The sequence below is a fragment of the Chiloscyllium punctatum genome, chromosome 36 (assembly GCF_047496795.1).
Source record: "Chiloscyllium punctatum isolate Juve2018m chromosome 36, sChiPun1.3, whole genome shotgun sequence".
NCBI lineage: Eukaryota > Metazoa > Chordata > Chondrichthyes > Orectolobiformes > Hemiscylliidae > Chiloscyllium > Chiloscyllium punctatum.
Window position 1 is genome coordinate 70,387,650 of NC_092774.1, and position 23,898 is coordinate 70,411,547.

Consider the following 23,898-nt stretch of genomic DNA (forward strand, 5'->3'; position numbering starts at 1 on the left):
GCTTGTCACTTCTCAAAGTGTACCAAGGGGGTTATTGATAATTTAAATGTTGAGGTCGGTGCTAGTGAGAATAGTGGTAGCAATAATTTGGAGATGGAATTGAAGAAGTATTTATGTGATTTATGTCCTTTAAGATTTAGTACAGCCAGAGGCCTTGGGCAGCATGAGGGGCATGCACACCCTAGTTTGAGGAATGAGAAGAGGAAGATAAAGAGCAGTGAGGGTAGGAAGAAAGATGTTAGTAAGGAGAGTAATAGGAAGGGTCTGTGGTCAGCTGAGGAAGTGGATATGTTGCTAAAATTAGAGTTGGAATTTGGCAGTAGGAATATTAATAAATTGATTGCGGAAGGGTTAGGATCAAAGACTGCAAAGCAAATCTCAGATAAAAGGCGTCTGTTAACCAAGAAAACTAAAAAGAATGATAAAAAGATTGAAGTAGATGATGAGATATTGTCGAATAGTAATGTGGATGAGGAAGAAGAGGAAAATAACGAGATTGTGGATAGGTTACAAGAAGGGATAGATAGTAGTTATAATGATATTAATAATTTGGATTGCCCGGAGGGATCAGTGGATCAACTACTTAATTTAATTGAAGTGAACCTGGGTAGGAATAAAAAGGGGAAAAATGAGTATGAAAAGATTATGAAGATGATCCTAAATAAGATAGAAAAGAAGAGTAAAGAAAACATTAGCAATAAGACTAAACATAATAAAGGGACAGATGTTAAAATAAAGGATAGTGGAGTAAGGAAGAATAAGAAGGTTAGTGGTGCAAAAAGTAGATATGGTAAGAAAAAAGGAAAATTTAAAGAGATGCAGGTCCTTTTTAAAACAAAACGTCAATATTTAGCTAGAACCCTAATGGGTGCTCCGGGTAGAAGCAAGTGCCCTCTAGAAAAGAAAGATTTAGAAGATTATTTCAAGGGTAAATTGACAAAGGTTAATGAGAAGAATAATTTGAGGTGTTTTGTAAAGTATAATAATCAGATAGAGGAATCCCAGTTTGCAATTCTAACGGGATCTGTAGCGGTAGAAGATGTTGATCGTGCCATTAAGGCGATGGACATCAAGACTGCTGCGGGTCCCGATGGGATGACAATGGGAGACATTATTAAAATTTTTAATAAGGATAATATGCTGCTGCCAAGACTGTACTCAATCTGGGTGGCCACGGGTAGGATACCAGACCAGCTGAAGGTCAGTAGGACCGTACTTATCCCAAAAAGTAACAATGAGGAAGAATTATTAGATATTAACAACTGGAGACCAATTACTATTGGTCCAATGTTACTAAGAATTTTTACTAAGATTATGGCTAATAGATTGATTGAATAAGATTATCAATTTAAATAAAAGACAAAAAGGATTTATGACGGGAGTCCCAGGGTGTGAGGAAAATATCAAGATCTTAGAAAATATAATAAATGGGGCAAAATATAAGAGGAAGGATCTGGCAATAGTCTTTGTAGATTTAGCCAAAGCCTTTGACTCTGTGGGACATAAATTGATTGTGACAGCTCTTAGAAGACTCCAGCTCCCGGGAGTTTTTATACAACTAGTTAGGGATCTTTATGAAAATAATTTTACCCACATCGAGGGTTTTAACTGCAAAACCGACAATATTCCGATTTTTTGCGGGGTTAAGCAGGGCGATGCTTTATCGCCAATTTTGTTTAATATAATTATGGATCCGCTGATTAGTACAATTGAAGAGAAACAAAAGGGGATATTCCTGGATGAGGGTGGGAAGGGTTGCCATTGTGCAACGTTGGCATTTGCCGACGATATTGCCCTAATTAGTGAGACGTATGAGAGTATGGTATTTAATCTTAGAATAGTGGAAAGATTTTATCGGAACACAGGACTGGAGGTTAATATTAAAAAAACGAAAGGGTTTTATTTTAGTCACAAGAATAAGTCCTTTATATACAATGATAAGCCTAATTGGAAATTTGAAGATCGGGAGATTCAATTTATTGAGCCAGGGACCACTGATAAATATTTAGGGGCCAAGATTGACCCCTGGCTGGGGATAAGTAAGGCCAACTGGGAAAATCAATTAGAATTATGGCTAGGGAACTTAAAAGGTTCATCCCTGAAACCCGTTCAAAAGATTGAAATTTTAAAAACGTATTTTATCCCGAGGCTATTTTATTACTTGGTTTTATCAGAGGTTTCTCTGAATTATTTAAGGAAATTGGATAGCATTATTAAGAACGTGATCAAAGAGATCTTACACCTACCACAATCCATCACAGACGGCATTTTATATGCCAAGTCTCGAGATGGAGGCCTTGCCATAAACCGCTTATCGACATTTATCCCAATTTCGATAATGAGGAAATATGAGTCGCTACTGAGGTCGGAGGATGGGGTGCTACATGCATCATTTAAATTTGCCAGAAGTAGCGTGGAAGATCGAATGCGGAGGTTGAGTAAACTAAGAGTGATGGGAAATATCTGGAATCCAGAGATTATTTCTGGATCGGAGGAAAGGGATATTGTCGTGAATAGTGATGAAGACGAAGACGGCTTGGAAGAATACGGGAGTGCAAATTATGCAAACTGGAGAGCCGTGGAGATGCAAAAATGGATGACCCTCCCCTGCCAAGGTGCAGGAATTCACTATTATAAGAATGATAACATCTCAAATAGTTGGCTACAGAGGATGCAGCACATGAAATCGTCAAAAGTGATTAATTCGCTGCTGTTAAGAGCTAACCTGTATCCAACGATGGCATCATTGACGTATGGAAGGCCTTTCAACATCAAGAATTGTAGAAGGTGTGATGAAACTTCTGAGACTGTTGCTCATATTTCGGGTTGGTGCCCCTTTGTAAAGAACATGCGAATTAAGAGGCACAACAGAATTGTAGAGGAATTAATTGGATTCGTTAGGAAATATGGATGGACAATCTTTGTCGAGCCACGGATACGAGACAAATCTGATAAACTGTGGATACCAGACATTGTCTTGCAAAAGGATATGCAGTCCGTGGTGGTTGATGTAACAATAAGATCGGATTTTCAGATCAATTCCCTTGAGGAGGCTTGGGAGGAAAAGACCAGGAAATACGGACATCTTGATCAAGAGATAAGGAATCTAATCGGTAGTGGAACCGTATTGTTTTGTGGGTTTGTTATGGGCGCCCGAGGAAAATGGTTCGGTAAGAACTCGGACCTGATGAAGATCCTTGGGATAGAAAAATATAAAACGTTCGCTCGAAATATCTCAAACCTTACTTTATCTTTGACTCTTGAACTCCTGAGAATGTTTATGGACTTGTAGGAACTTCGGCAATATTAGTATTTTATAATTGTATTTTGTTTGTTAATTTTAGTAATTTTAAGTATTGTAATGGTTTTAGTGGTTATAGTTTTAGGAGTTTTTAGCGAGTTTTAATCTTAGATTTTACTTATTTTAATTTTTATTAATAAAGTTGTTTAATTTTAGATCACTTAGGTAAGGGTGGAGGATAGTTGGGTGTTGAAAATTAAATAAATCACAAGCCTCACACAACAGAGGATGAGAGGGTATCCTGTTCAATGGTTGAAAGCCCTAGCTCATCCTGCCCTGCTGAATTCTGCATCACAATGTCATTTTAATTTTGTATTGTTTTTTTTAAACCGTCCCTTTTTAGATCTTCTGGCTGTGGTTTCGCTGGAAAGGGGTCAACGTCATACGTCGACGAGCGACGTAAAAACTCGGAATGGACACTCCATCGTGTAATGATGAGTGCAATAAATAGCCTTGGTTCCCCCTGGTAACGACCGAAACGAGGAGGCTCTGGACGGTGGCGATTTTAAGCTGTTTGTTGGTGTCTTAGTCGAGTTTTATCAGCGTTTTACCATTGTTTTATCTTTGGTTTTACCTGATTTTACTTATACTTTTACGCCACGGGCGGTTTTATCGTTTTACCGTTGTCTGAGCGTTACTCGGATTAGGCCGGCTAATACGACCTGTTCCTGTGAAAGATACGAGACAGCTGTTGACCTTTTCGGTCTGCGAGAAACAAATTTGGTTGAGGCGTGTATGGCCGATTCCAGAATATCCGGTTGGGTGGGAGACCGGGTAAACAACCGCCCCGCACGGTGGCTATTGGCGGCTCCGTGCGCAAAATGTGCTAGCCAAAACCGAACTAGACAATCCGTCTCAACCCAAACACAGATGGATGAGACCTTAAGAATTATTCCGGCTAGGCTATCCTCGGGCAGGGACGGGGAAGCCGCAAAAATAGTCCAGAATAACCAGGACAATATTCAAGTGGTAGGATTGATAGAGAAGGTCCCTCTTCAATCAGGTCCATTTAATAGCCGGACAGTTTTTAACTCTAATTTTAAAGGACCCTTTGATTTTAGTTGAAGCGGAGTCGTGGAGAGACAAGATGAGGGAGATAAGGAAAAGATTATTCACCCATTAATTAGAGAAACCGATAAATTGGAAATTATAATTAATTACCCTATAGGAGGATTTTAAGTGTAGTTATTGTAAGAATATCTACAATACTACTGGGTTATTTAGAAACCATCTTAAAGTATGTCGAGGGATTAAGTCGGTCAGGGTAAGGTGTAATAAATGCAAGTGGGAGGGTAGTTATCAGGCAGTAGCGTGCCATTATCCTAAATGTAGTAGAGGGGAGGTTGAGAGTGTAGGAACGAGTAATATGAATAATAAGGGTCAGGAAGAAGAGGTAGAGAATCTTTATCAATGTGAGCTTTGCCCATCGAAATTCAAAACGGCTAGAGGTCTGGGGCAGCATGAAAGGCATGCGCACCCGAGTCTAAGAAATGAGAAAAGAAAAAAGGGTAATGTAGAACGGAAGGAAAGGGTAGATAATAAGGAAGGTAATAGAAGAGGGGTGTGGTCCAGTGAGGAAACTGAAATGCTGCAAAGATTGGAAGCGGAACTTGTTGGCTGTAAGAATATACACAAAATGATTGCGGATAGGATGGGGTCCAAGACTGCCAAACAAATTTCGGATAAGAGGCGATTGATAAATAAATAGAAATCTAGCAAGAAGGATTTAAACATGGAGGAGTTCCCTGACGACAGTGATGAAGGAGAAGGAGAGGACAAGGATAGAAGTGAAAATGAAGTACTGTCCGATAGTGGAAGAGGGGAAGGTAAAAATCAGGACATTACGAAAATTAGAGAATGTCCAGGTGGCTCAGTTATAGATCTGATAAAGATAATGGAAGAAGATTTGAAAACAAGTAAGAAAGGTGGTAAAGAGTTAGATAGTATTATGGATGAGGGAGTGGGTAAGTTAGTTAAGAGAAAGGAAAAGGGAAGGAAGAAGAACAATGATAGAACTAGTGTTACAGGAAAGGATAATGGTCGAAGGAAATTTAAAAAGGTAAATAATCCTTCACGGAGATATAGTACAAAGAAAGGTAAATTTAAAGAAGCACAAGTTTTATATAAAAATAAGAGACAGTACTTGGCAAGAACCCTTATGGGAGCCCCTGTTAATAGTAAATGCCCCCTAAGTGAAAAGGATCTAGAGGTGTATTTTAAGGAGAAATTAACGACTATTAATGATAAGAATAATTTGAGGGGCTTTGCCAAGTACAATAAATTAGGAGAGGAATCCCTGGAGAGTGCCCGAACGGGTCCGGTGGCGGTGGAAGAAGTCGATCAGGCCTTAAGGGCGATGGATGTAAACACCGCCGCAGGACCCGACGGGGCAACTTTGAGGGAGATTATTAATATTTTTAACAAAGACAACTTGTTACTGCCTAGGCTATATAGTATTTGGATACGTAGTGGTCGGATCCCAACAAGGCTAAAAATGAGTAGAACAGTTTTAATCCCAAAAACGAGCAGTGAAGATAAACTTCGAGATATAAATAATTGGAGGCCAATTACCATTGGCCCAATCCTGCTCAGATTATTTACTAAAATCGTTGCGGGTAGATTAAGCAAGGTAATAAATTTGAATAAAAGACAGAAAGGCTTTATGTCGGGTATCTCAGGATGCGAAGAGAACATCAAGATCCTAGAGAATATCATGAAAGGTGCAAAAAAGAGAAAGAGAGATCTAGCGGTAGTATTTATAGACTTGGCAAAGGCGTTCGATACTATAGGACATAAACTAATTATTACCGCTTTAAAAAGACTTCATCTGCCGGCATTATTTATCAAATTATTAACAGATTTATATAATAATAATTCTACCCAAGTAGAGGGTTCAAAATGTAAAAGTGGGAATATTCCCATTTTGAGGGGAGTAAAACAAGGTGACGCGTTGTCACCTATTTTATTCAACATAGTAATGGACCCCCTACTATGCACAATAGAGGAAAAGCAAAATGGTATCTTCTTAGGGGAAGATGGGAAGAGCGGTCATTGTGCGACGCTTGCGTTCGCAGATGACATTGCTTTACTCAGTCAAACATATGAGGGGATGAGGTGCAATCTAAAATTGGTAGAGAAATTCTGCAATAATACCGGTATGGAAATTAATATTAACAAAACTAAGGACTTTTATTTTACCCATAAAAACAAAACCTTTGTATACAACGATGTAGTAAAATGGAATATTAATGGTGGGGAGATTCAATTTATAGAACCTGGCACGACTGATAAATATCTGGGGGCCAAAATTGACCCATGGGTAGGAATCAGTAGTGCGGAGTGGGAGAACCAACTAGAGATATGGATAAAGAGTTTGAAGAGCTCACCTTTAAAACCTGGCCAGAAATTTGAAGTTTTAAAAACGTATTTTATCCCAAGAATGTACTTTTATCGGAAGTCTCTTTTAATTATCTTAATAAACTAGATAATATTATTAAAAATGCGGCGAAGGAAATTTTACATCTGCCTCAATCGATTACGGATGGGGTGCTATATGCAAAAGCCCATGACGGTGGCCTGTCATTAAATCGATTGACAGTATTCATACCAATTTCGATCATGAGGAAGTACGGTACACTGCAGAAATCAACAGATGAAATACTACATGCCTCATTTCACTTTGAGGGTAGTAGTTTGAAGGAAAGAATGCAGAAGATGAGCAACTTAAAAGCTTTGAAGAATATTTGGAACCCAGGATCGATTGTCGGAGATACTATGACGGAAGAAGTGGATGAGTTGGAGGAATTGGCTAGTTCGAACTATGCAAATTGGAGGACAGTTGAAGTACAGAGATGGATGGCCCTCCCCTGTCAAGGAGCGGGCGTACATTATTACAACAACGATAGTATCTCGAATAATTGGTTGAAGAGAATGGATCATATAAAAACGACGAAAGTGATTAACTCATTGCTTTTACGAACAAACTTGTTTCCAACAAGAGCGACGTTAGCGTATGGCAGGCCATTCAGCGTGAAAAATTGTCGTAGATGTAAGGATACCTCAGAAACTGTCGCACATATCTCCAGATGGTGCCCTTTTGTTAAAAATATGAGGATAAAAAGGCATAACAGAATAAGTGAGGAACTAGTGAAATATATTAAGAAATATGGGTGGACAATCTATATCGAACCCAGGATTAAAGATGAGGACGGGAAACTCTGGATACCGGACCTCATCGTAACGAAAGAACAGCAGATAATCATTATTGATGTGACAGTTAGGTCCGATTTTCAAATAAACTCCCTCGAAGAGGCATGGGAGGAGAAGACAAACAAATACAAACATCCTGAGAAGGAGATAATGAACCTTACAGGTAGAGGAAAGTTATCCTTCTATGGGTTCGTGATGGGAGCCCGAGGGAAATGGCACTCTAAAAACTCAGAGTTGATGAAGACCCTCGGGATTGAGAAGTATAAATCCTTCGCCCAGAACATTACCAACTTAACCTTATCTTTAACCCTTGAACTCTTACGAATTTTTATGGACTTGTAACAACTCCGTTCGACTAGTGACTTTAGACCTTTCTAGATTTTAAGATATTTTAAATTTATTAGTTTTAAATAGTTTTAGTGATTTAAAATAGGTCGATTTGCTAATTTTAAGTATTCGGGTTTTATTAATAAAGATACTGTGTTTTAGGTCACATAAGTTAATTGGTGGAGGGCAAGTTGGTGTAAATTAAATAAAGAGCACGCTACAATCAACAAATGATGAAGGGATACCTAGTCGAAATGGTTGATAGCCCTCTCTCATTTTGTCCCTCGCTGAGTATTCTGCTTCACAATGGTATTTTAAATCTTTTTATTGTTTTACTGTCCCCATTTTAGATCTTCTGGCTGTGGTTTCGCTGGATTGGGGTTTTCATTCTGTCGGCGAGCGACTTTTAAAACTCGAAAAGGACATGATCCATCATCGATGGTGAGTGCAGATAAATACTGGGGGGGATGTGACTACAGTGTTTTTAGGTTTTGGTCTCAGACCGGTGCCTGCGTAGTCACCTTTGCATTCGTTTTTACGTATTTTACCGAGTGCAAAGTTTAGGTCGAACCTCCTCGTGGTTCCCCCTGGTAACGGCCTATACGAGGAAGCTTCTGACAGGGGCGATTTTAGCTGTCTTAGTGGCGTTTTAGTCTAGTTTTATCAGTGTTTTACCATCGATTTTATCTTTGGTTTTAACCTGATATTACTGGTGCTTTGCGCCACGGCGGCTTGATCGTTTTAACCGTTGTCTGAGCATTACTCGATATAGTTCGGCTAATACGACCTGGTAGAAAAGATACAAGACGGCTGGTGACCTGTCGGTCTACGGGAAACAAAATTTTGGTGAAGGCGTTATGGCTGATACCAAAGTATCCGGTTGGGTGGGAGACCGGGTAAATAACCGCCCCGCACGGTGGCTTTTGGCGGCTCCGTGTGTAAAGTGTGCGAGCCAAAATCGGACTGTACAATCCGTCTCAATTCAGACGCAGACGGATGAGACCTTACGAATTATTCCGGCAAGGTTGTCCTCGGGCAGGCACGAGGAAACCTTTAATATAGTCCAGAATAGTGACAAAATTCGAAAGACAATGCTGGGAGAGAAGGCCCCTCTACAGCCAAGTCCATTTAAGAGCCGGACAATTTTTAATTCGAATTTTAAAGGGCCCTTTAATTTTAATCGAAGTGGAGTTTTAGAGAGACAAGAGGGGGAAGATGAGGGTAGGATTATACACCCGTCCAATAGAGAAACTAATAAATTAGAAATTACAATCAATTATCCTATAGAAGATTGTAAGTGTAGTTATTGTAATAACATCTACAATACTACTGGGTTACTTAGGAAGCATTTAAAAGTAGGTCGAGGGATTAAATCGGTTAGGATAAGGTGTAGCAAATGTAAATGGGAGGGTAGTTACCAGGCAGTAGCGTGCCATTATCCGAAATGTAAGAGAGATGGGGATGGTAATAGAGGTACTTGTCGTAACGTTAATGATAGGAATGTGGAGGAAGATTTAGAGAAACCCTTTCAATGTGAGCTTTGCTCATTAAAATTTAAATCGGCTAGAGGATTGGGACAACATGAAAGGCATGCACACCCTAGCTTAAGAAACGAGAAAACGAAAGGGAGTAAGGTGGACAAAATAGAGAATAATGATGGAAATAAAAGGGGTGTATGGTCTAGAGAGGAAACTGAAATGCTGCAACAATTGGAATCTGAATTTAATGGTTGCAGAAATATAAATAAATTGATAGCGGATAGGATGGGGTCTAAAACTGCAAAACAAATTTCAGACAAGAGACGATTAATAAACAAGAAAAATAAATCTAGTAAGAAGGATTTAAATTTAGACGAGCTCCCCAATAGTATTGATGAAGAGGAAGGAGAGGATAATGACAGAATTGGAAGTGACCTGATACCGGATAGGAGCGTAGAAGAGGAGAATCAGGACATTACGGATGTTAGGGAATGCCCAAATGGCTCAATCACAGATTTGATCAAAATAATGGAGGAAGATCTGAAGAAGGGTAAAAAAGATTGCAAAGAGTTTAATAAGATTATGGGGGAGATTGTGGGTAAATTAGGAAAGAGGAAGGAGGATGGTAGAAAGAGTAAAATAAGTGATAATAATAGAATAAAGTTTAAAGCTAAGGATAATGGACGAAAGAAATATAGGAAGGTAAACAATGCTTTAAAGAGATACAGTGGGAAAAAAGGGAAGTTTAAAGAGGCACAAGTCTTATATAAAAGTAAAAGGCAGTATTTGGCAAGAACTTTAATGGGAGCCCCTGTTAATAGTAAATGTCCCCTAAGCGAGAAGGAATTGGAGGAATATTTTAAAGAGAAATTAATGACTATTAATGAGAAAAATAGTTTAAGGGGTTTCGCCAAATACAAAAATCAAAGAGAGGAATCCATGGACGTTGCTCTATCTGGTCCTGTGACGGTGGAAGAAGTCGATCAGGCCTTAAGGGCGATGGACGTGAACACCGCCGCAGGACCAGATGGGGTAACGTTAAGGGAGATTATTAAAGTCTTTAATAAAGATAATTTAATACTGCCTAGGGTGTATAGCATTTGGCTACAAAGTGGTAGGATCCCAGACAGGTTAAAAACTAGTAGAACAATGTTAATCCCAAAAGTGAGCAGTGAGGATAAACTTAAAGATATAGATAATTGGAGGCCAATAACTATCGGGCCAATCCTGCTCAGACTTTTTACTAAAATCGTGGCGGGTAGGCTTAATAAGGTAATAGGTTTAAACAAACGTCAAAAAGGTTTTATGTCTGGTATCTCAGGGTGCGAGGAAAATATTAAAATCCTTGAGAATATTATGAAAGGTGCCAAGAAGAGGAAGAAAAATTTAGCTGTAGTCTTTATAGACTTGGCGAAAGCTTTTGACACGATAGGACATAAATTAATTATTACTGCGTTAAGGCGGCTTCATCTTCCGGTATTATTTATTAAATTGATAATAAACTTATATGATAAGAATTCTACTCAAGTAGAGGGTTCTAATTGTAAAACCGGGAATATTCCCATTTTACGGGGGGTTAAAACAGGGTGATGCTTTATCACCAATTTTATTTAACATAGTTATGGACCCTTTACTTTGCACAATTGAAGAGAAACAAAAAGGAATATTTCTTGGGGAGGATGGAAATAGTTGTCACTGCGCAACGCTTGTGTTCGCAGATGACATTGCCTTGATTAGTGAAACTTATGAGGGAAAGGTATGCAATTTGAAAGTAGTGGAGAAATGTAGAAATAATACTGGAATGGGGATTAATATTAATAAAACCAAGGGCTTTTATCTTACCCATAGAAATAAAACTTTTATATATAACGATGTAGTAAATTGGAGTATTAATGGGGGGGATTATACAGTTTATAGAGCCGGGTGTTACTGACAAGTATCTTGGGGCCAAAATTGACCCATGGGTGGGAGTCAGTAACACCGAATGGGAAAAGCAGTTAGAGGAATGGGTGAAGAATTTAAAAAGGTCTCCTCTAAAACCAGGCCAGAAATTTGAAATTTTAAAAACATATTTTATCCCTCGATTGTATTTTTATCTAATTTTAGCGGACGTTTCTCTTAACTATCTTAGTAAACTAGACAATATTATTAAAAATGTGGTGAAGGAAATCTTACATCTTCCTCAATCGATTACGGACGGGGTGCTCTACGCAAAAGCCCGTGATGGTGGCCTGGCATTAAATCGTCTGTCAGTATTCATACCGATTTCGACTCTGAGGAAGTATGGTACACTACAGAATTCGACGGATGAAATATTACATGCCTCATTTCATTTTGAAGGCAGTAGTGTGAAGGAGAAGATGCGGAAAATGAGTAGTCTAAAGGCACTGGAGAACATCTGGAATCCGTGTATCAATCAAGGGTCGAATGTTGGAGATACCATTATGGAAGAAGATGAAGAAATGGAAGAATTTGCGAGTTCCAACTACGCAAATTGGAGAACTATAGAAGTACAGAAGTGGATGGCCCTCCCCTGTCAAGGGGCAGGGGCACACTAATACAAGAATGATAGTATCTCCAATAACTGGTTGAAGAGGACATACTCTATGAAAACGTCCAAAGTGATTAATTCACTGTTGCTACGAACGAATTTGTTTCCAACAAGGGCGACATTATCGTATGGCAGGCCATTCAACATCAAAAGTTGTCGAAGATGTAATGATCCTTCAGAAACAATAGCACATATTTCTGGTTGGTGTCCCTTTGTAAAAAATATGAGGATTAAGAGGCACAACAAAATAGTTGAGGAGTTAGTTAAATATATCAAGAAATACGGGTGGATAATATATGTGGAACCTAGGATTAAGGATGAGGCCGGGAAACTCTTGGTACCGAAGCTCATCGTGACGAAGGAGCAGCAGATAATTGTTATAGATGTAACAGTTAGGTCCGATCTCCAAATAAACTCCCTCGAAGGGGCCTGGGACGAAAAGACGAAGAAATATCAACATCTTGAGAAGGAGATAATGGACCTTACCGGTAAAGGAAAGGTATCCTTCTACAGTTTGTGATGGGAGCCCGAGGGAAACGGTTTTCAAAGAACTCAGATTTGATGAAGACCCTCGGGATCGCGAAGTTTAAATCCTTCGCGCAGAATGTCACAAACTTGTCTTTGTCATTGACCCTCGAGCTCCTCCGGACTTTTATGGACTCTTAATAACTCCCTTTGATTTATTTAAGTTTTAGGTTGGGAATTTTAAGGTTTTTTAACGCTTTTATATTTCTTAGTTGGTTTTAACTAATTTTTATTTTAATATTTTAATTTTCTCTGTTTTAGTAATAAAGTTGTGGTATTTTAGATCACTTAGGTAATTGGTGGGGGGTAATTTGGTGTTAATTAATCAACAGGACACACGATACACAGCAAATGATGAGTGATAACCTAGTCAATACGGTAAATAATCCAAGCTCATCTTTATCCTCGCTTGAGATTCTGCTTCGCATTATTATTTTAATTTTTTACCTTTTTTTTTATCGTTCCCATTTTAGGTCATTCAGCTGTGGTTTCGCTGGATAGGGGTTTGTCTTTTGTCGACGAGCGACGTGAAAACTCGAAAAGGACACTCCATCATGTATGATGAGTGCAATAAACACTACAGTGTTTTTAAGGTTGTTGGTCTCCGACCGGTGCCTGCGTAGTCACCTTTGTGATTCATTTTTACGTATTTTGTCGATCACAAAGTAAGGTCGAACCTCCTCGTGGTTCCCCCTGGTAACGGCCTGTATGAGGAAGCTAAACGGGTTGACAGTTTTATCTGTTGGAGAGTTTTGGTCTGGTTTTTACTGATGGTTTTACCTTGACCTTATGGTCGGTTTTACCAGGGTTTTAAACTGTGCTTTGCTTTTCTGACGATTTTATTGTTTTATCCCGTTGTTAAAGCATTGCTCTGATCAGGCCGGCTAATACGACCTCATAAAAAAGGTACGAGACGGCTGGTGACCTTTCGGTCAGATTAAATCCAATTTTGGTGGAGGCGATTATGGCTAACACTGAAAATTCCAGTTGGGTGGGAAACCGGGAGAATAACCGCCCCGCGCGGTTGTTATTGGCTGCACCATGCGCCAAGTGTACTAGCCAAAAAAGGACTAGACAGTCTGTCTCAACTCAGACAGATGAGACCATAATTATTACTCCGGCTAGGCTATCCTTGGGCAGGCACAAGGAAGCTGTTAAAAATGACCAGAGTAACTTGGACAGAATTCGAATTGAGGGCTTGATAGAGAAGGCCCCTCTACAGCCCAGTCTTTTTAACAGCCGGACTTATTTTAATTCGAATTTTAAGGGGTCCATTGATTTTAGTCGTAATGGAGAATCGGAGCATAGTGAGGAGAGGAATGAAGGGATAGTCATCCACCCAATAATAAGGGAGACTGATCAACTAGAATTAATAATTAATTATCCCATTGATAATTTTAGTTGTAATTATTGTAAAAATATTTATAATACAACAGGGTTATTTAGGAAACATTTAAAAGTGTGTAGGGGGATTAAATCGATTAGAGTGAGATGTAGCAAGTGTGGTTGGGAAGGGAGCTACCATGCGGTAGCCTGCCACTATTCTAAATGTAGTATAACTAATAATGAGAATATTAATGTAGAGGGAGAGGTAGGGGTAGAGAGTGATAAATCACATTGTTGTGAACTATGCCCATTAAAATTTAAGACAGTTAGGGGGTTGAGCCAGCATGAGAGACATGCGCATCGCAATTTGAGGAATGAAAAAAGGAAAAAAGGAAAAATAGAGACCAAGGAAAAGATGGTAAATAGTGAGAAAAGTAAGAAAGGGGTATGGTCTGAGGAAGAAATTGTAAAATTACAACAATTGGACTTGGAATTAAGGGGATGTAAAAATATTAATAAGCTCATCGCGGAAAAATAGGAACTAAAACAGCGAAACAGATTTCAGATAAGAGAAGGTTATTAAATAAAAAGAATAGAAGCCGCGAAGAGGATATGGGCATGGATCAGGAAGCAATACTTAATAATATCAGTGTGAGTGAAGAAACAGATAATGAGGGAGTAGAAGTGGAAAGGATAGGTGATGGGGGAAGGCCTCTTGATAGCGATAATCAAGAGGGTCAGGGTAGAACAGATAATTTAGACCACAGTGATAAATCACTGGAGGATTTAATTAAAATAGTCGAAGATGAGTTAGGTAGGAATAAAGGTAGTTTTAAGGAATATGAAATGATTATGGATAGAATTACGGTGAAGATAGGAAAGGATAAAAAAGGGGTAACATCTAAGAAAAGGAGTAAAGAAGTAGGAATAAAATCGAAGAATACTGGGCGAGGAAAGAGAGGAAAAGGGAATAATGCTAAAAGAAGGTACAGTATGAAAAAAGGAAAGTTTAAGGAAATGCAAATCCTTTATAAAAACAAAAGGCAGCTTTTGGCAAGAACCCTAATGGGGGATCCATCGAAATGTAAATGTCCCCTCAGTAAGGGAGAGTTAGAAGAGTACTATAAAATAAGACTCTCTCAGGTTAATGAGAAAAATAATTTAAGAGGATTTGCTAAATATGAGAATAGAGTTGAGGAATCTGATGATGTGGTCCTGTTGGGTCCGGTAACGGTAGACAACGTCAATCAGGCTATTAAGGCGATGGACGTCGATACCGCTGCTGGGCCAGACAGGATGACATTAAAAGAAATAATTAAGATCTTTAATAAAGACAACACACTGCTACCTAGACTCTATACAATTTGGATTAAAGCTGGTAAAATCCCAGATGAGATGAAATTGAGTCGGACCGTATTGATCCCCAAAGTAAATGAGGAGGAGGAATTAAAAGATATAAATAACTGGAGGCCAATAACGATTGGACCAATTATGCTGAGGTTATTTACTAAAATAATGGCGGGTAGGGTAAATAAAGTGATAAGTCTTAATAAAAGGCAAAAAGGTTTTATGACCGGCGTTCAGGGATGAGGGGAAAATATTAAAATTTTAGAAAATATTATTAAGGGATCAAAAAAGAGAAAGAAAGATCTAGCAGTTGTCTTTGTAGAACTTGCCAAAGCATTCGATACGGTAGGTCATAAATTAATTTTAACAGCTCTTAGGAGACTCCATCACCCGGTTTTATTTATTAAATTAATAGCTAACTTTTCAGAGAACAATTTTACACAGATCGAGGGTTTTAATTGTAGAACAGAAAGAATTAAAATTTTAAGAGGTGTCAAGCAAGGGGATGCTTTGTCACCAATTCTTTTTAATATAGTGATGGATCCTCTTATCGCAACCATCGAAGAAAGGCAAAAAGGAATAATTTTAGGATCAGATGGGAAAAGCTATCACTGCGCTACTTTAGCATTTGCAGATGACATAGCATTAGTTAGCGATTCATATGAGGGAATGAAATACAATTTAAAACTAGTAGAAAGATTCTGTAATAATACGGGAATGGAGGTAAATGTTAAAAAGACTAAAGGGTTTTACTTTACTGTTAAAAATAAGACAATTATCTATAATGATACAGCAAATTGGAAATTCAATGACGGGAATATTCAATTTATAGAACCACGTCAAACAGATAAATACTTAGGTCTTAAAATAATACCCGTGGATTGGCGTCAGCCAATCAGACTGTGAAGATCGGTTGGAAAATTGGATTAGTAATTTAAAATCATCCCCCTAAAACCGGTACAATAATTTGAGCTTTTAAAAACCTATTTTATACCTAGATTGTATTATTATTTAATTTTATCAGAATCCTCTATAAATTATCTTAACAAATTAGATAATATAATTAAGAACACTGCAAAAGAAATATTACATCTTCCGCAGTCGATCACGGATGGCGTTTTATATGCTAGATATCGTGATGATGGCCTTGCCTTGAATAGATTGGCGACTTTCATCCCAATTTCAATTATGAGAAAATTCAGGACGCTCCACAGATCCTCAGATGAAATTTTGCATGCCTCGTTTCATTTTGAGGGTGAAAGTGTAGCTGAGAAGATGCGGAAATTGAGTAAATTAAAAAGGCTGGAATCGATTTGGAACCCGAACGTTAATCGACAATTGGGAGAAAACGATACTATCGGAGAGGATAGTGATGAGGAATTGGAAGAGATCAGTAACACTAATTATGGCAATTGGAGATCAACGGAAGTTGATAGATGGATAGCCCTCCCACGTCAAGGAGCTGGTGCTCATTACTACAAAAATGATAGTATTTCGAACAACTGATTGAAGAAGGTTCAATATATGAAAACAAAGGTAATTAATTCGATCTTATTGAGGACTAATCTATTTCCGACAAGGGCATCCTTGTCGTATGGAAGGCCTTTTAATGTTAAGCCCTGCAGAAGATGTAATGCAACTTCAGAGACGTTGGCACACATCTCGGGATGGTGTCCCTATGTTAAGAATATGCGAATAAAAAGACACAATAGGGTGGCAGAAGAGTTAACTAAATTTGTTAGGAAGAATGGGTGGACAATTTTTATAGAGCCAAGGATCAAGGATAAGGTAGGGAAATTCTGGATCCCTGATCTAATTTTTAAGAAAGATCAGCAAATAATTGTTGTAGATGTGACAATAAGGACGGACCTTCAAATTAACTCCTTGGAAGCAGCATGGGAAGAGAAGACAAGTAAATATAAACATCTAAAGGATGAGATAATGGACCTCACAGGAAGAGGAAACATATCCTTCCATGGTTTTGTAATGGGTGCCCGAGGAAAATAGCTGGAAAAGAATAATGAGCTTATGAAAAGCCTCGGGATTTTGAAATTTAAATCTTTCTCCCAGAACATTACCACCCTTGTTTTATCTCTGACCCTGGAACTGCTGCGGATTTTTATGGACTCAAGTTCTCCTTAAGACATAATTTAATAATTCTTTTTAGAAATTATTTTAACCATAGAATTTTAAGTAGTGTTTGTTGTTTTAATTAATTTTAGGTATTTTAATTTTTAATCTTTTAAAATGTTTTAGTAATAAAGTTTGGTAGATTTTAGTTCACATAAATAATTGGTGGTGGGTAATAGGTGAAATAAATAAAGTGTATGCTCAACACAACAGGTGCTGAGTGGGTAAACACTGTTTAATGGTTGATTAACCCAGCTCATCCCTCCCCTTGCCGAGTCCTGATTCAACATTGTATTTTGTCGTTTCCCTTAACATCATCCGGCTGTGGTTTTGCTGGATAGGGGTATTCATGCGTCGACGAGCGACATAAAAACTCGAAAAGGACACAATCCATCGCACATGGTGAGTGCATCAAAAAGGTTGAGTTGAACCGCCATGTGGTTCCCCCTGGTAACGACCTGGAAGAGGAGGTTCAACGGAGAGGGCAATTTTAACTGTTTGGGGTTTTAGCCTGGTTTTAAACTGATGGTTTTACCTTGACCCTTGGGTTGGTTTTACTTAGGTTTTAACCTGTGCTGGACTTTCTGGCAGTTTTATTGTCTTTTACTGTTGATAAAGCGTTACTCAGACCAGGCCGGCTAATACAACTCAGAGAAAAGATACCAGACTGCTGGTGACCTTTCGGTCAAATTTAAAATCCAAATTTGGTAGAGGCGATTATGGCCAATATTGAAAATTCCGGTTGAGTGGGAAACCGGGAAAATAACCGCCCCGCACGGTTGTTATTGGCGGCTCCGTGCGCTAAATGTATGAGCCAAAAATGGACTAGACAGTCCGTCTCAACACAGACGGATGAGACTGTAATTATTACTCCGGCTCGGCTGTCCTTGGGCAGGCACAAGGCAGTCGGTAATTACGCTCAGAGTAATTCGGACTTAATTCGAGTTAGAGGACGGAAAGAGATGGCCCCTCTTCAGTCCAGTCCTTTTAATAGCCGGACATATTTTAATTCGAATTTTAATGGGCCCTTTAATTTTAGTTGGGTTGGAGAGATAGAGCACAGAGAGGAGAGAGATGAAGGAGAAATTATTCACCCAATAACTAGGGAGGCTGATAAAATAGAAGTAGTTATAAATTATCCAATTGATAATTTTAGCTGCGAGTATTGTAAAAATGTGTATAATACTACAGGATTACTTAGGAAGCATTTAAAAATATGTAAGGGGATTAAATCAGTTAGAATAAAATGTAGCAAATGTGAATGGGAAGGAAACTATCAAGCGGTAGCCTGCCACTATTCAAAATGTAGTGTAACTCGAAATAAAGGTATTAGTGGAGAGATAGTGAATGACGGTTTAATTAGTTGTGAGTTATGCCCGTTAAAGTTTAAGACATCTAGGGGACTAGGCCAGCATGAGAGGCATGCTCATCCCAGTTTAAGGAATGAAAAAAGGAAAAAAAGGTAAAACAGAAAGTAAAGAAAAGGTTATGAATGGGGAGAAAAGTAAAAAAGGGGTCTGGTCCCAGGAAGAAAGTGTTAAATTGCAATTGCTAGAGTCTGAATTCAAGGGATGTAAAAACATAAATAAACTTATCGCGGAAAGGTTAAATACTAAAACAGCCAAACAGATCTCGGAGAAAAGGAGGTTATTGATTAAAAAACAGGGTAACCGCGAGGAGGAAACGGGTCTAGACCAGAAGGTAATACTAAATGATGTTAGTATGAATGAGGAAAATGATAACGATGAGGCAGGAGGAGAGAGGGTAGTTGAGGAAGGAAGGCCCCTCGATGGGGAGAGGCAAGAGGATGAGATTAATGGAGATAGAATGGATTATAGGGATGAGTCTTTAGAAGATTTAATTAAAATTATGGAAGAGGGACTAGGAAAGACAAAAAGTATTACTAAGGAGTATGACGAGTTTATGGATAAAGTAATTAGGAAGATAGGAAAAGGAAACGAAGATAAGAATTTTAAGAAAAAGAGTAAGAAGGTTGGAGTGAAATTAAAGAGTGGCAGGCAAGGAAAGAGAGAGAAAGAGAAAGAGAATAACGCGAAAAGAAGATATAGTAGAAAGAAAGGAAAATTTAAAGAAGTACAAACTATGTATAAAAAGAACAGGTAGCGACTAGCGAGGACCCTAATGGGGGAACCATCTAATAATGGATGTCCTCTTAATAAAGAAGGCCTGGAAGAATATTATAAAATAAGACTATCAAAGGTAAATGATAAATGTAACTTGAGGGGATTCGTTAAATACGCTAAAGGGAGTGAGGATTCTGTAGAGGGGGTCCTGTTGGGTCCGGTGACGGTGGACGACGTCAATCAGGCCATTAAGGCGATGGACAACGACACCGCCGCCGGACCTGACAGGATAACCTTAAAAGAGATAATTAAGATTTTTAATAGAGACAACACTTTGCTACCCCGGCTATATACTTTGTGGATCAAAAATGGTAATATCTCAGATCAGTTGAAGTTGAGTAGAACGGTGTTAATTCCTAAAGTAAATGATAAAGAGGAACTTAAAGACATTAACAATTGGGCCGATTATATTAAGATTGTTTACAAAAATTATGGCGGCTAGATTAAATAGAACAATTAACCTTAATAAGAGACAAAAAGGTTTTATGACCGGCGTTGCTGGGTGTGAGGAAAATATTAAAATTTTAGAGAATATCATAAAAGGAGCTAAGAAGAAGAAGAAGGACTTAGCGGTGGTCTTTGTAGACCTGGCTAAGGCCTTCGACACCGTTGGTCATAAACTAATTTTAACAGCCCTTAGGAGACTCCAGTTACCGTTTTTATTTATTAAATTAATAACTAGCTTATATGAGAATAATGTAACGCAGATTGAAGGTTTTAAATGTAAGATGGAAAAATTTAGTATTTTAAGAGGTGTTAAGCAAGGTGATGCATTATCACCCATTTTGTTTAATATAGTGATGGATCCCCTCATTGCTACTATCGAAGATAGAAAGAAAGGAATATTCTTCGGTGTAGATGGTAGGAGTTGTCATTGTGCTACATTAGCTTTCGCAGACGACATTGCGTTAGTCAGCGATTCATATGAGGGGATGAAGTATAATTTAAAATTGGTAGAGAAATTCTGCGTGAATACGGGAATGGAGTTAATGTTAGGAAGACTAAAGGGTTTTATCTTACCATCAAAAACAAAACAATTATTTTTAATGATAAAGACAATTGGAAATTTAACGAGGGATCTATTCAATTTATTGAACCGGGTCAGACAGATAAGTACTTAGGGGCAAAGATAGACCCGTGGGTTGGTATAGCCCAAGCGGACTGGGAGGTTAAATTGGAAGGCTGGATAAATAACTTAAAGATATCACCCCTAAAACCAACACAGAAATTAGAAATTTTAAAAACATATTTTATTCCCAGGTTATACTATTATCTAATTTTATCAGAATCCTCTGTGAATTATTTAAACAAATTAGACAATATAATATAAAACGCGATCAAGGAAATACTACATCTTCCACAATCCATCACGGATGGCATTTTATATGCCAAAAATCGTGATGGAGGCTTGGCAATAACCAGGTTGGCTACCTTTATTCCAATATCGATCATGAGGAAGTATGGGACTCTCCATAAATCCCCGGACGAAATTGTGCATGCCTCGTTTCAGTTCGAGGGCGAAAGTATTATGGAGAGAATGAAGAAATTAAGTAAATTAAAGTCTTTGGAATTGGTGTGGAATCCAAATGGCAATAGGCAATTGGCAGAAGTTAATACTATCAACGAAGAAAGTGATGAGGAAATTGATGAATTCAGCAACACTAATTATGCGAATTGGAGATCCACGCAAATTGATAAATGGTTGGCTCTCCCCTGCCAGGGAGCAGGTATTCACTACTTCAAAAACGATAGTATATCGAATAATTGGCTTAAAAAGATTCAATTTATGAAATCCTCAAAAGTAATTAACTCGATTTTATTAAGGACCAATCTGTTTCCGACAAGGGCGTCCTTGTCATATGGAAGACCGTTTAACATCAAAGCCTGCAGAAGATGTAATGTAACCTCGGAAACTCTGGCACACATCTCTGGATGGTGCCGCTATGTTAAGAACATGCGTATTAAAAGGCATAATAGAGTGGCAGAGGAGCTTACTAAATTCGTTAGGAAGAACGGGTGGACAATTTTCGTCGAACCTAGAATCAAGGATACGGAAGGGAAACTTTGGATCCCTGACTTAATATTTAAAAAGGATCATCGAATAATAGTAGCGGATGTAACGATTAGGTCAGACCTTCAAATCAACTCCTTAGAAGCAGCTTGGGAGGAGAAAGTAAACAAATATAAACATCTAAAAGGAAGAAATTATGGACCTTACAGGAAGAGGAAACATATCCTTCCACGGTTTCGTGTTGGGTTCCCGAGGGAAATGGTTGGAGAAGAATGGAGAGCTTATGAAGGACCTCGGGATTTTGAAGTTTAAATCTTTCGCCCAGAATATCACGAACCTGGTTTTATCATTAACCCTTGAGTTGCTAAGAATTTTTATGGACTCTTAATTTCCTCCAGATGACATAATTTAATAACTTTTTAGATATCTTTTTATTGATTTTTAGATAGTTTTAACTATTTTAATTAATTTTAGAGGTTTGAGATTTTAGAACTTTAGTAAATAAAGTTTGTATTTTAATCTCACGTTTAAATGGTGGTGGGTAATATCGGTGATAAAATTAAAATTCCTCGCTCAACACAGCAGGTGTTGAGTGGTAAACTATATTGAAAGGTTGAATAACCCAGCTCATCCCTGCCCTTGATGAATTCTGTCTTTTCATCTTTTTTTTAAATTGTACCGTTCCCTTAAGATCATCCGGCTGTGGTTTCGCTGCATAGGGGTTTTTACGTGTCGACGAGCGACAGAGAAACTCGAAACGGACACAATCCATCATGCATGGGGAGTGCAACTAAATTTTCTCGATCAACTTTGTGATCGAGAAAATACGTAAAAACAGATCACAAAGGTGACTACGCAGGAACCGGTCGGAGACCAACAACTTTAAAATACTGTAGTCACACCCCCCTACAGTTACTACAGTGACTACAGTGTTTTAAGGTTGTTGGTCTCCAACCGGTGCCTGTGTAGTCACCTTTGTGCTCGTTTCTACGTATTTTTATCAATCACAAAGTAAGGTTGAACCTCCACGTGGTTCCCCCGGTAACGGCCTGTATGAGAAAGGTCTTGACGGGAAGGTGAGTTTAGATTGTTTTGTGGTGTTTTAGTCTGTTCTTATCAGTGTTTTTACCATTGATTTTATCTTTGGTCTTAACTCGATTTTACCAGTGCTATATGCCACGGGCGGTGTTTTATTGTTTTACCCGTCGTTTGAGCATTACTCGCACCAGGCCGGCTAATACGACCTCGAGAAAAGATACGAGACGGCTGGTGACCATTCGGTCTGTGTGAAACCAAATGTGGCAGAGGCAATTATGGCCGACTTCAAAGTATCCGGTTGGATGGGAGACCGGGTAAATAACCGCCCCGCACGGTTGCTTTTGGCGGCTCCGTGTGCTCAATGTAGGAGCCAAAAACGGAATGGACAATCCGTCTCGATTCAAACTCAGATGGAAGAGACCATAAGAATTATTCCGGTAAGGCTGTCCTCGGGCAGGCATGAGGGAGCTGTTAACATGGTCAAGAATAATCAGGACAGAATTCAAAGGGAAAGGCTGATACAGAAGGCCCCTCTACAGCCATGTCCATTTAACAGCCGGACAATTTTTAATTCGAATTTTAAAGGGCCATTTGTTTTTAGTCGAAGCGGAGTTTTAGAGAGCAATGAGGAGAGAGAAGAAGAGAGGATTATTCACCCGTTAACTAAAGAAACTGAAACTAGAATTAATAATTAATTACCCTATAGAAGATTTTAAATGTAGTTTTTGTAATAATATTTATAACACAACAGGGAGGTTTAGAAAACATTTAAAAATATGTAAAGGAATCAAATCGGTAAGGATTAGGTGTAATAAATGTAAATGGGAAGGAAGTTATCAGGCAGTAGCGTGCCACTACCCTAAATGTACTAAGAGCAATAATATTAATCTTGGTACTAATAATACCACTAGTATTAGTACTAGTAATGTAGAAGATGAAGTAGAAAAATCATACCAGTGTGAATTATGCCCATTAAAATTTAAATCAGCCAGAGGGTTGGGGCAGCATGAAAGACATACACACCCCGTCTTGAGGAATGAAAAAAAGGAAAAAGGGTAAAACAGAGGCTAGGAATAGGATAGATAATAGGGAAGGTAACAAGAGGGGAGTATGGTCCAAAGAAAAGGTAGAGAGGTGCAACAACTAGAAATAGAGTTTGCTGGCTGTAGAAATATTAATAAAATTATTGCAGAGAAAATCGGTTCTAAAACCGCGAAACAAATCTCTGATAAAAGACGACTATTAAATAAGAAGAATAAAACTAGTGAGAAGGATTTAGAGTTAGTTCTTAATGTTAGTGATGATGATGAAATGGAGGATAATGACCTGATATTAACTAGGATTGTGGAGGAGGAAAATGGGAGTGAACAAAAGGGTCAGGAGAACACTAACGTTATGGAAGGTCCAGGTGACAGTGATGGGTCAATAATAGAATTGATGAGAATAATTGAAGAAGACTTGGATAAGAGTAAAACGGGTAGTAAGGAACAGGAGAAAATTATGGGTATGAT

General features: G+C 38.4%; 1 long non-coding RNA gene across 1 annotated transcript in view; it reads left to right on the top strand.

Moving 5' to 3' along the window:
* The window catches only part of LOC140460657 (uncharacterized), a 76,254-nt gene that overhangs the window by 45,186 nt on the left and 7,170 nt on the right, over positions 1-23,898 (top strand). Inside the window, exon 3 of the long non-coding RNA XR_011954263.1 lies at positions 8,188-8,278. This is a non-coding gene — a long non-coding RNA (uncharacterized lncRNA). The remainder of the gene's footprint in view (positions 1-8,187; positions 8,279-23,898) is intronic.